This window comes from Carcharodon carcharias, chromosome 14, assembly GCF_017639515.1.
Source record: "Carcharodon carcharias isolate sCarCar2 chromosome 14, sCarCar2.pri, whole genome shotgun sequence".
NCBI lineage: Eukaryota > Metazoa > Chordata > Chondrichthyes > Lamniformes > Lamnidae > Carcharodon > Carcharodon carcharias.
Genome location: NC_054480.1, coordinates 92,905,370 through 92,922,476, shown reverse-complemented (window position 1 = coordinate 92,922,476; position 17,107 = coordinate 92,905,370).

Here is a 17,107-nt window from a genome sequence, read left to right as displayed (position 1 = left end):
CCAACATGCGCACACACCATCTCTCTCACTCCCCCTCACACACCTTTTCTCACTCTCACTCCACACACCATCTTTCTCATTCCCCACACGCACCCGCTTTTTGATTCAACACACACGCACCCGCTTTCTCACTTCCACACACACCTTCTCTCTCATTCCCACACAGGCACCCATTTCTCACTCCCACACACACCTTCTCTCACATCCAACATAGACCTCTCACTCCCACACACACCTTCTCTCTCACTCCCACACGCACCCCCTCTCTCACTCCCACATGCACATTCTCTCTCACTCCCACACGCACCTTCTCTCACACTCCCAAATGCACCCTCTCTCTCACTCCCACATGCAGCCTCTCTCTCACTCCCACACGCACCCTCTCTCTCATTCCCACACGCACCCTCTCTCTCACTCCCACACCCACCCTCTCTCTCACTCCCAAACGCACCCTCTCTCTCACTCCCAGACGCACCCTCTCTCTCATGCCCACAAGCACGCTCTCTCTCACTCCCAAACGCAACCTCTCTCTCACTCCCAGACGCACCCTCTCTCTCACGCCCACAAGCACGCTCTCTCTCACTCCCAAACGCACCCTCTCTCTCACTCCCACACGCACACTCTCCCTCACTCCCACACGCACCCTCCCTCTCAAACCCACACGCACCCTCTCTCTCATTCCCTCAGGCACCCTCTCTCTAACTCCCACACGCACCCTCTCTCTCACTCCCACACGCAACCTCTCTCACTCCCACAAGCACCCTCTCTCTCATGCCCACACGCAACCTCTCTCTCACTCCCACACAAACACGCTGTCTCACTCACACACTCACCCTCTCTCTCACTCCCTCACAAACACATCCTCTCTCTCACTCCCACACACAACATATCCCTCACTCCCAAACACAACTTACCTTTCACTCCCCCACACACCTTCTCTCTCACTCCCACACACACCTTCTCTCTCACTCCGACAGACACCTTCTCTCTCACTCCCACACACACGTTCTCTCTCACTCCCACAAGCACCTTCTCTCTCACTCCCACTCACACCTTCTCTCTCACTCCCACACAAACCTTCTCTCTCACTCCCACTCACACTTTCTCTCTCACTCTTACACAGACCTTCTCTCACTCACACACCCACCTTCTCTCTCACTCCCACACCCACTCTCTCTCTCCCACACCCGCACATACACCCTCTCTCTCAGTCCACTTGACAAACAAACCTTCTCCCTCACTGCCGCACACACAGACACACAACCTCTCTATCACTCCCACACGCACACCCTCTCTCACTTACACAGGCACCCTCCCTTTCATTCCCACACGCAACCTCTCTCTCACTCCCACATGCACCCTCTCTCTCACTCCCACAAGCACCCTCTCTCTCATTGCCAAACGCAACCTCTCTCTCACTCCCACACGCACCCGCTCTCTCACTCCCACACACACCCTCTCTCGCACGCCCACACGCACCCTCTCTCACGCCCACAAGCACCCTCACTCTCACTCCCACACGCTCCGTCTCTCTCACTCCCCCATGCACCTTCTCTCTCTCTCCCACACGCACCATCTCTCTCACTCAGACACGCACCCTCTCTCTCACTCCCACACGCGCAATCTCTCTCTCACTCCCAGACACACCCTCTCTCTCACTCCCACACGCATACGCTCCCTCACTCCCACAAGCATCCTCTCTCTCAAGCCCACACGCACCCTCTCTCTTACTCCCACACGCACCCTCCCTCTCACTCCCACATGCTCCCTCTCTCTTATTCCCACAGGCACCCTCTCTCTTAGTCCCACACGCACCCTCACTCTCACTCCCACACACACCCTCTCTCTCACGCCCACACGCACCCTCTCTCACGCCCACAAGCACCCTCACTGTCACTCCCTCACGCTCCGTCTCTCTCACTCCACCATGCACCTTCTCTCTCTCTCCCACACGCACCCTCTCTCTCTCACTCCCACACGCACCCTCTCTCTCACTCCCACACGCATCCTCTCTCTCTCAATCTCACACGCACCCTCTCTCTCACTCCCACACGGACCCTCTCTCTAACTCTCACATGCACATTCTCTCTCATTCCCACACGCACCCTCTCTCTCACTCCCACACGCGCACTGTCTCTCTCACTCCCACACGCACCCTCTCTCTCACTCCCACACGCATACGCTCCCTCACTCCCACAAGCATCCTCTCTCTCAAGCCCACACGCACCCTCTCTCTTACTCCCACACGCACCCTCCCTCTCACTCCCACATGCTCCCAATCTCTTATTCTTTTCTCTCATTCCCTCACGCATCTTGTCTCTCACTCCCACACACATCTTGTCTCTCACTCCCACACACACCTTCTCTCACTCCCACACACACTTTCCCTCTCAATCCCACAAACATTTTTTTCACTCCCACACACACCTTCTCTCTCACTCCCTCACCAACTCTCTCACTCCCACACGCACACACACACCCTCTCTCTCACGCCCACACGCACCCTCACTCTCACTCCCACACGCACCGTCTCTCTCACTCCCCCATGCACCTTCTCTCTCTCTCCCACACGCACCCTCTCTCTCACTCCCACATGCACCCTTTCTTAAACTCCCACATGCTCCCTATTTCTCATTCCCACACGCACACTCTCTCTCACTCCCACACGCACCCTCACTCTCACTCCCACACGCAACCTCTCTCACTCCCACACGCACCCTCTCTCTCACTCCCACATGCACATTCTCTCTCATTCCCACACGCACCCTCTCTCACACTCACAAAAGCACCCTCTCTCTCACTCCCACATGCAGCCTCTCTCTCACTCCCACACGCACCCTCTCTCTCATTCCCACATGCACCCTCTCTCTCACTCCCGCACCCACCCTCTCTCTCACTCCCAGATGCACCCTTTCTCTCACGCCCACACGCAAGCTCTCTCTCACTCTTACACGCACCCTCTCTCTCATTTCCACAGGCACCCTACCTCTCATTCCCACACGCACCCTCTCTCTCACTCCCACACGCAACCTCTCTCTCACTCCCTCACGCAAACTCTCTCACTCCCACACGCACTCTCTATCTCTCTCTCCCACACACACCCTCTCGCTCACGCACACACGCACCCTCTCTCTCACTCATACACGCACCCTCTCTCTCACACCCACACGCACCCTGTCTCTCAAACCCACACGCACCCTCTCTCTCACCCCCACACGCACCCTCACTCTCACTCCCACACGCACCCTCTCTCACGCACACACGCACCCTCTCTCTCACTCATACACGCACCCACTCTCTCACACCCACACGCACCCTCTCTCTCAATCCCACACGCACCCTCTCTCTCACTCCCACACGCACCCTCACTCCCACTCCCAACGCACCCTCACTCCCAATCCCACACGCACCCTCTCTCTCATTCCCACACGCACCCTCCCTCTCACTCCCACACGCACCCCGTCTCTCACTCCCACACGCACCCTCTCTCTCACTCCCACATGCACCTTCACTCTATCTCCCACAAGCACCCTCTCTCTCACTTCCACATGCACCCTCTCTCCCACTCCCACATACATCCTCTCTCTCACTCCCACACCCACGCACCCTCTCTCTCAATCCCACATGCACCCAGTCTCTCTCACTCCCACACATAACCGCTCTCTCAGTCCCACACACACCCTCTCTCTCACTCCCACACGCGCCCTCTCCCTCACTACCTCACGCACCTTTTCTCTCATTCCCTCACGCATCTTGTCTCTCACTCCCACACACATCTTGTCTCTCACTCCCACACACACCTTCTCTCACTCCCACACACACTTTCTCTCTCAATCCCACAAACATTTTTTTCACTCCCACACACACTTTCTCTCTCACTCCCACACCAACTCTCTCTCTCCCACACCCACACCCTCTTTCTCACTCAAATTCACAAACATACCCTCTCCCTCACTCCAACATGCACACACACCATCTCTCTCACTCCCCCTCACACACTTTTTCTCACTCTCACTCCACACACCATCTTTCTCATTCCCCACACGCACCCGCTTTTTGATTCAACACACACGCACCCGCTTTCTCACTTCCACACACACCTTCTCTCTCATTCCCACACAGGCACCCATTTCTCACTCCCACACACACCTTCTCTCACATCCAACATAGACCTCTCACTCCCACACACACCTTCTCTCTCACTCCCACACGCACCCCCTCTCTCACTCCCACATGCACATTCTCTCTCACTCCCACACGCACCTTCTCTCACACTCCCAAATGCACCCTCTCTCTCACTCCCACATGCAGCCTCTCTCTCACTCCCACACGCACCCTCTCTCTCATTCCCACACGCACCCTCTCTCTCACTCCCACACCCACCCTCTCTCTCACTCCCAAACGCACCCTCTCTCTCACTCCCAGACGCACCCTCTCTCTCATGCCCACAAGCACGCTCTCTCTCACTCCCAAACGCACCCTCTCTCTCACTCCCACACGCACACTCTCCCTCACTCCCACACGCACCCTCCCTCTCAAACCCACACGCACCCTCTCTCTCATTCCCTCAGGCACCCTCTCTCTAACTCCCACACGCACCCTCTCTCTCACTCCCACACGCAACCTCTCTCACTCCCACAAGCACCCTCTCTCTCATGCCCACACGCAACCTCTCTCTCACTCCCACACAAACACGCTGTCTCACTCACACACTCACCCTCTCTCTCACTCCCTCACAAACACATCCTCTCTCTCACTCCCACACACAACATATCCCTCACTCCCAAACACAACTTACCTTTCACTCCCCCACACACCTTCTCTCTCACTCCCACACACACCTTCTCTCTCACTCCGACAGACACCTTCTCTCTCACTCCCACACACACGTTCTCTCTCACTCCCACAAGCACCTTCTCTCTCACTCCCACTCACACCTTCTCTCTCACTCCCACACAAACCTTCTCTCTCACTCCCACTCACACTTTCTCTCTCACTCTTACACACACCTTCTCTCACTCACACACCCACCTTCTCTCTCACTCCCACACCCACTCTCTCTCTCCCACACCCGCACATACACCCTCTCTCTCAGTCCACTTGACAAACAAACCTTCTCCCTCACTGCCGCACACACAGACACACAACCTCTCTATCACTCCCACACGCACCCCCTCTCTCACTTACACAGGCACCCTCCCTTTCATTCCCACACGCAACCTCTCTCTCACTCCCACATGCACCCTCTCTCTCACTCCCACAAGCACCCTCTCTCTCATTGCCAAACGCAACCTCTCTCTCACTCCCACACGCACCCGCTCTCTCACTCCCACACACACCCTCTCTCGCACGCCCACACGCACCCTCTCTCACGCCCACAAGCACCCTCACTCTCACTCCCACACGCTCTGTCTCTCTCACTCCCCCATGCACCTTCTCTCTCTCTCCCACACGCACCATCTCTCTCACTCAGACACGCACCCTCTCTCTCACTCCCACACGCGCAATCTCTCTCTCACTCCCACACACACCCTCTCTCTCACTCCCACACGCATACGCTCCCTCACTCCCACAAGCATCCTCTCTCTCAAGCCCACACGCACCCTCTCTCTTACTCCCACACGCACCCTCCCTCTCACTCCCACATGCTCCCTCTCTCTTATTCCCACAGGCACCCTCTCTCTTAGTCCCACACGCACCCTCACTCTCACTCCCACACACACCCTCTCTCTCACGCCCACACGCACCCTCTCTCACGCCCACAAGCACCCTCACTGTCACTCCCTCACGCTCCGTCTCTCTCACTCCACCATGCACCTTCTCTCTCTCCCACACGCACCCTCTCTCTCACTCCCACATGCACCCTCTCTCTCACTCCCACACGCATCCTCTCTCTCTCAATCTCACACGCACCCTCTCTCTCACTCCCACACGCACCCTCTCTCTAACTCCCACATGCACATTCTCTCTCATTCCCACACGCACCCTCTCTCTCACTCCCACACGCGCACTCTCTCTCTCACCACCCACACGCACCCTCTCTCTCACTCCCACACGCATACGCTCCCTCACTCCCACAAGCATCCTCTCTCTCAAGCCCACACGCACCCTCTCTCTTACTCCCACACGCACCCTCCCTCTCACTCCCACATGCTCCCAATCTCTTATTCTTTTCTCTCATTCCCTCACGCATCTTGTCTCTCACTCCCACACACATCTTGTCTCTCACTCCCACACACACCTTCTCTCACTCCCACACACACTTTCCCTCTCAATCCCACAAACATTTTTTTCACTCCCACACACACCTTCTCTCTCACTCCCTCACCAACTCTCTCACTCCCACACGCACACACACACCCTCTCTCTCACGCCCACAAGCACCCTCTCTCTCATGCCCACACGCAACCTCTCTCTCACTCCCACACAAACACGCTGTTTCACTCACACACTCACCCTCTCTCTCACTCCCTCACAAACACATCCTCTCTCTCACTCCCACACACAACATATCCCTCACTCCCAAACACAACTTACCTTTCACTCGCCCACACACCTTCTCTCTCACTCCCACACACACCTTCTCTCTCACTCCCACACACACCTTCTCTCTCACTCCCACACACACCTTCTCTCTCACTCCGACAGACACCTTCTCTCTCACTCCCACACACACGTTCTCTCTCACTCCCACAAGCACCTTCTCTCTCACTCCCACTCACACCTTCTCTCTCACTCCCACACAAACCTTCTCTCTCACTCCCACTCACACTTTCTCTCTCACTCCCACACACACCTTCTCTCACTCACACACCTACCTTCTCTCTCACTCCCACACCCACTCTCTCTCTCCCACACCCGCACATACACCCTCTCTCTCAGTCCACTTGACAAACAAACCTTCTCCCTCACTGCCGCACACACAGACACACAACCTCTCTATCACTCCCACACGCACCCCCTCTCTCACTTACACAGGTTCCCTCCCTTTCATTCCCACACGCAACCTCTCTCTCACTCCCACATGCACCCTCTCTCTCACTCCCACAAGCACCCTCTCTCTCATTGCCAAACGCAACCACTCTCTCACTCCCACACGCACCCGCTCTCTCACTCCCACACACACCCTCTCTCTCACGCCCACACGCACCCTCTCTCACGCCCACAAGCACCCTCACTCTCACTCCCACACGCTCCGTCTCTCTCACTCCCCCATGCACCTTCTCTCTCTCTCCCACACGCACCATCTCTCTCACTCAGACACGCACCCTCTCTCTCACTCCCACAAATGCAATCTCTCTCTCACTCCCACACACACCCTCTCTCTCACTCCCACACGCATACGCTCCCTCACTCCCACAAGCATCCTCTCTCTCAAGCCCACACGCACCCTCTCTCTTACTCCCACACGCACCCTCCCTCTCACTCCCACATGCTCCCTCTCTCTTATTTCCACAGGCACCCTCTCTCTTAGTCCGACACGCACCCTCACTCTCACTCCCACACACACCCTCTCTCTCACGCCCACACGCACCCTCTCTAACGCCCACAAGCACCCTCACTGTCACTCCCACACGCTCCGTCTCTCTCACTCCACCATGCACCTTCTCTCTCTCTCCCACACGCACCCTCTCTCTCACTCAGACACGCACCCTCTCTCTCACTCCCACACGCACCCTCTCTCTCACTCCCACACGCACCCTCTCTCTCTCAATCCCACACGCACCCTCTCTCACACTCCCACACGCACCCTCTCTCTCACTCCCACACGCACACTCTCTCTCTCAGTCCCACACACACCCTCTCTCTCACTCCCACACGCATACGCTCCCTCACTCCCACAAGCATCCTCTATCTCAAGCCCACACGCACCCTCTCTCACGCCCACAAGCACCCTCACTCTCACTCCCACACGCTCCGTCTCTCTCACTCCCCCATGCACCTTCTCTCTCTCTCCCACTTGCACCCTCTCTCTCACTCAGACACGCACCCTCTCTCACTCCCACACGCACCCTCTCTCTAACTCCCACATGCACATTCTCTCTCATTCCCACACGCACCCTCTCTCTCACTCCCACACGCACCCTGTTTCTCACTCCCACATGCACCCTCTCTCTCACACCCACATGCACCTTCTCTCTATCTCCCACACGCACCCTCTCTCTCACTTCCACATGCACCCTCTCTCTCACTCCCAAATGCACCCTCTCTCTCACTCCCACACCCACTTCACCCTCTCTCTCACTCCCATACGCACCCTCTCTCTCTCACTCCCACTCTCACCTGCTCTCTCAGTTCCACAAACACCCTCTCTCTCACTCACACACGCGCCCTCTCCCTCACTACCACACGCACCTTTTCTCTCATTCCCACACACATCTTGTCTCTCGCTCCCACACACACTTTCCCTCTCAATCCCACAAACATTTTTTTCACTCCCACACACACCTTCTCTCTCACTCCCTCACCAACTCTCTCACTCCCACACGCACACACACACCCTCTCTCTCACGCCCACACGCATCCTCACTCTCACTCCCACACGCACCGTCTCTCTCACTCCCCCATGCACCTTCTCTCTCTCTCCCACACGCACCCTCTCTCTCACTCCCACATGCACCCTTTCTTACACTCCCACATGCTCCCTATTTCTCATTCCCACACGCACACTCTCTCTCACTCCCACACGCACCCTCACTCTCACTCCCACACGCAACCTCTCTCACTCCCACACGCACCCTCTCTCTCACTCCCACATGCACATTCTCTCTCATTCCCACACGCACCCTCTCTCACACTCCCAAAAGCACCCTCTCTCTCACTCCCACATGCAGCCTCTCTCTCACTCCCACACGCACCGTCTCTCTCATTCCCACATGCACCCTCTCTCTCACTCCCACACCCACCCTCTCTCTCACTCCCAGATGCACCCTTTCTCTCACGCCCACACGCAAGCTCTCTCTCACTCTTACACGCACCCTCTCTCTCATTCCCACAGGCACCCTACCTCTCATTCCCACACGCACCCTCTCTCTCACTCCCACACGCAACCTCTCTCTCACTCCGACACGCAAACTCTCTCACTCCCACACGCACTCTCTATCTCTCTCTCCCACACGCACCCTCTCGCTCACGCACACACGCACCCTCTCTCTCACTCATACACGCACCCTCTCTCTCACACCCACACGAACCCTGTCTCTCAAACCCACACGCACCCTCTCTCTCACCCCCACACGCACCCTCACTCTCACTCCCACACGCACCCTCTCTCACGCACACATGCACACTCTCTCTCACTCATACACGCACCCACTCTCTCACACCCACACGCACCCTCTCTCTCAATCCCACACGCACCCTCTCTCTCACTCCCACACGCACCCTCACTCCCACTCCCAACGCACCCTCACTCCCACTCCCACACGCACCCTCTCTCTCATTCCCACACACACACTCTCTCTCACTCCCACACGCACCCTCACTCTCACTCCCACACGCAACCTCTCTCACTCCCACACGCACCCTCTCTCTCACTCCCACATGCACATTCTCTCTCATTCCCACACGCACCCTCTCTCACACTCCCAAAAGCAACCTCTCTCTCACTCCCACATGCAGCCTCTCTCTCACTCCCACACGCACCCTCTCTCTCATTCCCACATGCACCCTCTCTCTCACTCCCACACCCACCCTCTCTCTCACTCCCAGATGCACCCTTTCTCTCACGCCCACACGCAAGCTCTCTCTCACTCTTACACGCACCCTCTCTCTCATTCCCACAGGCACCCTACCTCTCATTCCCACACGCACCCTCTCTCTCACTCCCACACGCAACCACTCTCTCACTCCCACACGCAAACTCTCACACTCCCACACGCACTCTCTATCTCTCTCTCCCACACGCACCCTCTCGCTCACGCACACACGCACCCTCTCTCTCACTCATACACGCACCCTCTCTCTCACACCCACACGCACCCAGTCTCTCAAACCCACACGCACCCTCTCTCTCACCCCCACACGCACCCTCACTCTCACTCCCACACGCACCCTCTCTCTCACTCCCACATGCACCTTCACTCTATCTCCCACAAGCACCCTCTCTCTCACTTCCACATGCACCCTCTCTCTCACTCCCACATACAGCCTCTCTCTCACTCCCACACCCACGCACCCTCTCTCTCAATCCCACATGCACCCAGTCTCTCTCACTCCCACACATAACCGCTCTCTCAGTCCCACACACACCCTCTCTCTCACTCCCACACGCGCCCTCTCCCTCACTACCTCACGCACCTTTTCTCTCATTCCCTCACGCATCTTGTCTCTCACTCCCACACACATCTTGTCTCTCACTCCCACACACACCTTCTCTCACTCCCACACACACTTTCTCTCTCAATCCCACAAACATTTTTTTCACTCCCACACACACTTTCTCTCTCACTCCCACACCAACTCTCTCTCTCCCACACCCACACCCTCTTTCTCACTCAAATTCACAAACATACCCTCTCCCTCACTCCAACATGCACACACAACATCTCTCTCACTCCCCCTCACACACCTTTTCTCACTCTCACTCCACACACCATCTTTCTCATTCCCCACAAGCACCCGCTTTTTGATTCAACACACACGCACCCGCTTTCTCACTTCCACACACACCTTCTCACTCATTCCCACACAGGCACCCATTTCTCACTCCCACACACACCTTCTCTCACATCCAACATAGACCTCTCACTCCCACACACACCTTCTCTCTCACTCCCACACGCACCCCCTCTCTCACTCCCACATGCACATTCTCTCTCACTCCCACACGCACCTTCTCTCACACTCCCAAATGCACCCTCTCTCTCACTCCCACATGCAGCCTCTCTCTCACTCCCACACGCACCCTCTCTCTCATTCCCACACGCACCCTCTCTCTCACTCCCACACCCACCCTCTCTCTCACTCCCAAACGCACCCTCTCTCTCACTCCCAGACGCACCCTCTCTCTCATGCCCACAAGCACGCTCTCTCTCACTCCCAAACGCACCCTCTCTCTCACTCCCACACGCACTCTCTCCCTCACTCCCACACGCACCCTCCCTCTCAAACCCACACGCACCCTCTCTCTCATTCCCTCAGGCACCCTCTCTCTAACTCCCACACGCACCCTCTCTCTCACTCCCACACGCAACCTCTCTCACTCCCACAAGCACCCTCTCTCTCATGCCCACACGCAACCTCTCTCTCACTCCCACACAAACACGCTGTCTCACTCACACACTCACCCTCTCTCTCACTCCCTCACAAACACATCCTCTCTCTCACTCCCACACACAACATATCCCTCACTCCCAAACACAACTTACCTTTCACTCCCCCACACACCTTCTCTCTCACTCCCACACACACCTTCTCTCTCACTCCCACACACACCTTCTCTCTCACTCCCACACACACCTTCTCTCTCACTCCGACAGACACCTTCTCTCTCACACCCACACACACGTTCTCTCTCACTCCCACAAGCACCTTCTCTCTCACTCCCACTCACACCTTCTCTCTCACTCCCACACAAACCTTCTCTCTCACTCCCACTCACACTTTCTCTCTCACTCCCACACACACCTTCTCTCACTCACACACCCACCTTCTCTCTCACTCCCACACCCACTCTCTCTCTCCCACACCCGCACATACACCCTCTCTCTCAGTCCACTTGACAAACAAACCTTCTCCCTCACTGCCGCACACACAGACACACAACATCTCTATCACTCCCACACGCACCCCCTCTCTCACTTACATAGGCACCCTCCCTTTCATTCCCACACGCAACCTCTCTCTCACTCCCACATGCACCCTCTCTCTCACTCCCACAAGCACCCTCTCTCTCATTGCCAAACGCAACCTCTCTCTCACTCCCACACGCACCCGCTCTCTCACTCCCACACACACCCTCTCTCTCACGCCCACACGCACCCTCTCTCACGCCCACAAGCACCCTCACTCTCACTCCCACACGCTCCGTCTCTCTCACTCCCCCATGCACCTTCTCTCTCTCTCCCACACGCACCATCTCTCTCACTCAGACACGCACCGTCTCTCTCACTCCCACACGCGCAATCTCTCTCTCACTCCCACACACACCCTCTCTCTCACTCCCACACGCATACGCTCCCTCACTCCCTCAAGCATCCTCTCTCTCAAGCCCACACGCACCCTCTCTCTTACTCCCACACGCACCCTCCCTCTCACTCCCACATGCTCCCTCTCTCTTATTCCCACAGGCACCCTCTCTCTTAGTCCCACACGCACCCTCACTCTCATTCCCACACACACCCTCTCTCTCACGCCCACACGCACCCTCTCTCACGCCCACAAGCACCCTCACTGTCACTCCCTCACGCTCCGTCTCTCTCACTCCACCATGCACCTTCTCTCTCTCTCCCACACGCACCCTCTCACTCACTCAGACACGCACCCTCTCTCTCACTCCCACACGCACCCTCTCTCTCACTCCCACACGCACCCTCTCTCTCTCAATCTCACACGCACCCTCTCTCTCACTCCCACACGGACCCTCTCTCTAACTCCCACATGCACATTCTCTCTCATTCCCACACGCACCCTCTCTCTCACTCATACACGCACCCTCTCTGTCACACCCACACGCACCCTCTCTCTCAAACCCACACGCACCCTCTCTCTCACTCCCATACGCACCCTCACTCTCACTTCCACACGCACCCTCACTCTCACTCCCACATCAACCTTCTCTCTATCTACCACACGCACCCTCTCTCCCACACCACACACACCCTAACTCTCACAGACATAAGCTCTCTCTAACTCCCGCATGCACCCTCTCTCTCACTCCCACACGCACCCTCCCTCTCACTCCCACACGCTCCCTCTCTCTCATCCCCACAGGCACCCTCTCTCTCATTCCCACACGCACCCTCTCTCTCATTCCCACACACAACCTCTCTCACTCCCACACACACTCTCTCTCTCTCTCTCTCCCACACGCACCCTCTCTCTCACGCACACACGCACCGTCTCTCTCACTCATACACGCTCCCTCTCTCTCACACCCACACGCACCCTTTCTCTCAAACCCACACGCACCCTCTCTCTCACTCCCACACGCACCCTCACTCTCACTCCCACACGCACCCTCTCTCTCATTCCCACACGCACCATCTCTCTCACTCCCACACGAACCCTCTCTCTCACTTCCACACGCACCCTCTCTCACTCCCACATGCACCTTCTCTCTATCTCCCACACGCACCCTCTCTCTCACTTCCACATGCACCCTCTCTCTCTCTCCCAAACGCACCCTCTCTCTCACTCCCACACCCACTCACCCTCTCTCTCACTCCCACACGCACCCTCTCTCTCTCACTCCCACACGTACCCGCTCTCTCAGTCCCACACACTTCCTCTCTCTCACTCCCACACGCGCCCTCTCCCTCACTACCACACGCACCTTTTCTCTCATTCCCACACACATCTTGTCTCTCACTCCCACACGCACCCTCACTCTCACTCCCGCACGCAACCTCTCTCACTCCCACACGCACCCTCTCTCTCACTCCCACATGCACATTCTCTCTCACTCCCACACCCACCCTCTCTCTCACTCCCAGACGAACCCTTTCTCTCACGCCCACACGCAAGCTCTCTCTCACTCTTACACGCTCCCTCTCTCTCATTCCCACGGGCACCCTCTCTCTCATTCCCACACGCAACCTCTCTCTCACTCCCACGCGCAACCTCTCTCACTCCCACACGCACGCTCTATCTCTCTCTCAAACATGCACCCTCTCGCTCACGCACACACGCATCCTCTCTCTCACTCATACACGCACCCTCTCTCTCACACCCACACGCACCCTCTCTCTCAAACCCACACGCACCCTCTCTCTCACTCCCACACGCACCCTTACTCTCACTTCCACACGCAACCTCTCTCTCACACCCACACGCACTCTCTCTCTCACTCATACACGCACCTTCTCTCTCAAACCCACACACACCCTCTCTCTCAAACCCACACGCACCCTCTCTCTCAAACCCATACGCACCCTCTCTCTCACTCCCACACGCACCCTCACTCTCACTCCCAAATGCACCCTCACTCTCACTCCCACATGCACCTTCTCTCTATCTCCCACACGCACCCTCTCTCCCACACCACACACACCCTCACTCTCACAGTCATAATCTCTCTCTCAATCCCGCATGCACCCTATCTCCCACTCCCAAACGAACCCGCTCTCTCACTCCCACACGCACCCTCTCTCTCACTCCCACACGCACCCTCCCTCTCACTCCCACACGCTCCCTCTCTCTCATCCCCACAGGCACCCTCTCTCTCATTCCCACACGCACCCTCTCTCTCACTCCCACACGCAAACTCTCTCACTCCCACACGCACTCTCTCTCTCTCTCTCTCTCTCCCACAGGCACCCTCTCTCTCACGCACACACGCACCCTCTCTCTCACTCATACATGCACCCTCTCTCTCACACCCACACGCACCCTCTCTCTCAAACACACACGCAACCTCTCTCTCACTCCAACACGCACCCTCACTGTCACTCCCATACGCACCCTCACTCTCACTCCAACACGCACCCTCTCTCTCACTCCCACACGCACCCTCACTCTCACTCCCACACGCACCCTCACTCTCACTCCCACACGCACCCTCACTCTCACTCCCACACACACCCTCTCTCTCACTCCCACACGCACCCTCTCTCTCACTCCCAAACGCACCCTGTTTCTCACTCCCACATGCACCCTCTCTCTCACACCCACATGCACCTTCTCTCTATCTCCCACACGCTCCCTCTCTCTCACTTCCACATGCATCCTCTCTCTCACTCCCAAATGCACTCTCTCTCTCACTCCTACACCCACTTCACCCTCTCTCTCACTCCCATACGCACCCTCTCTCTATCACTCCCACACGCACCCGCTCTCTCAGTCCCACAAACACCGTCTCTCTCACTCCCACACGGGCCCTCTCCCTCACTACCACACGCACCTTTTCTCTCATTCCCAAACACATCTTGTCTCTCACTCCCACACACACCTTCTCTCACTCCCACACACACTTTCCCTCTCAATCCCACAAACATTTTTTTCACTCCCACACACACCTTCTCTCTCACTCCCTCACCAACTCTCTCACTCCCACAGCCACACACACACCCTCTCTCTCACGCCCACATGCACCCTCTCTCACGCCCACACGCACCCTCACTCTCACTCCCACACGCACCGTTTCTCTCACTCCCACATGCACCTTCTCTCTCTCTCCCACACGCACCCTCTCTCTCTCTCTGACACGCACCCTCTCTCTCACTCCCACATGCACCCTTTCTCTCACTCCCACATGCTCCCTCTTTCTCATTCCCACACGCACCCTCTCTCTCACTCCCACATGCACCCTCACTCTCACTCCCATACGCAACCTCTCTCACTCCCACACGCACCCTCTCTCTCACTCCCACATGCACATTCTCTCTCAATCCCACACGCACCCTCTCTCACAGTCCCAAAAGCACCATCTCTCTCACTCCCACATGCAGCCTCTCTCTCACTCCCACACGCACCCTCTCTCTCATTCCCACACCCACCCTCTCTCTCACTCCCAGACGCACCCTTTCTCTCACGCCCACACGCAAGCTCTCTCTCAGTCTTACACGCCCCGTCTCTCATTCCCACAGGCACCCTCTCTCTCATTCCCACACGCACCCTCTCTGTCACTCCCACACGCAACCTCTCTCACTCCCACACGCACTCTCTATCTCTCTCTCCCACAGGCACCCTCTCGCTCACGCACACACGCACCCTCTCTGTCACTCATACATGCACCCTCTCTCTCACACCCACACGCACCCTCTCTCTCAAACCCACACGCACCCTCTCTCTCACTCATACACGCACCCTCTCTCTCACACCCACACGCACCCTCTCTCTCAAACCCACACGCACCCTCTCTCTCACTCCCACACGCACCCTCACTCTCACTCCCAAATGCACCCTCACTCTCACTCCAACATGCACCTTCTCTCTATCACCCACACGCACCCTCTCTCCCACACCACACGCACCCTCACTCTCACAGACATAATCTCTCTCTCACTCCCGCATGCACCCTCTCTCTCACTCCCAAACGAACCCGCTCTCTCACTCCCACACGCACCCTCTCTCTCACTCCCACACGCACCCTCCCTCTCACTCCCACACGCTCCCTCTCTCTCATCCCCACAGGCACCCTCTCTCTCATTCCCACACGCACCCTCTCTCTCACTCCCACACGCAAACTCTCTCACTCCCACACGCACTCTCTCTCTCTCTCCCACACGCACCCTCTCTCTCACACACACACGCACCCTCTCTCTCACTCATACACGCAACCTCTCTCTCACACCCACACGCACCCTCTCTCTCAAACCCACACGCACCCTCTCTCTCACTCCCACATGCACCCTCACTCTCACTCCCACACGCACCCTCACTCTCACTCCCACACGCACCCTCTCTCTCACTCCCACACGCACCCTCTCTCTCACTCCCACACGCACCCTGTTTCTCACTCCCACACGCACCCTCTCTCTCACACCCACATGCACCTTCTCTCTATCTCCCACACGCACCCTCTCTCTCACTTCCACATGCACCCTCTCTCTCACTCCCAAATGCACCCTCTCTCTCACTCCCACACCCACTTCACCCTCTCTCTCACTCCCATACGCAACCTCTCTCTCTCACTCCCACACGCACCCGCTCTCTCAGTCCCACAAACACCGTCTCTCTCACTCCCACACGCGCCCTCTCCCTCACTACCACACGCACCGTCTCTCTCACTCCCCCATGCACCTTCTCTCTCTCTCCCACACGCACCCTCTTTCTCACTCCCACACGCACCCTCTCTCTCACTCCCACATGCACCCTTTCTCTCACTCCCACCTGCTCCCTCTTTCTCATTCCCACACGCACCCTCTCTCTCACTCCCACACGCACCCTCACTCTCACTCCCACACGCAGCCTCTCTCACTTCCACACGCACCCTCTCTCTCACTCC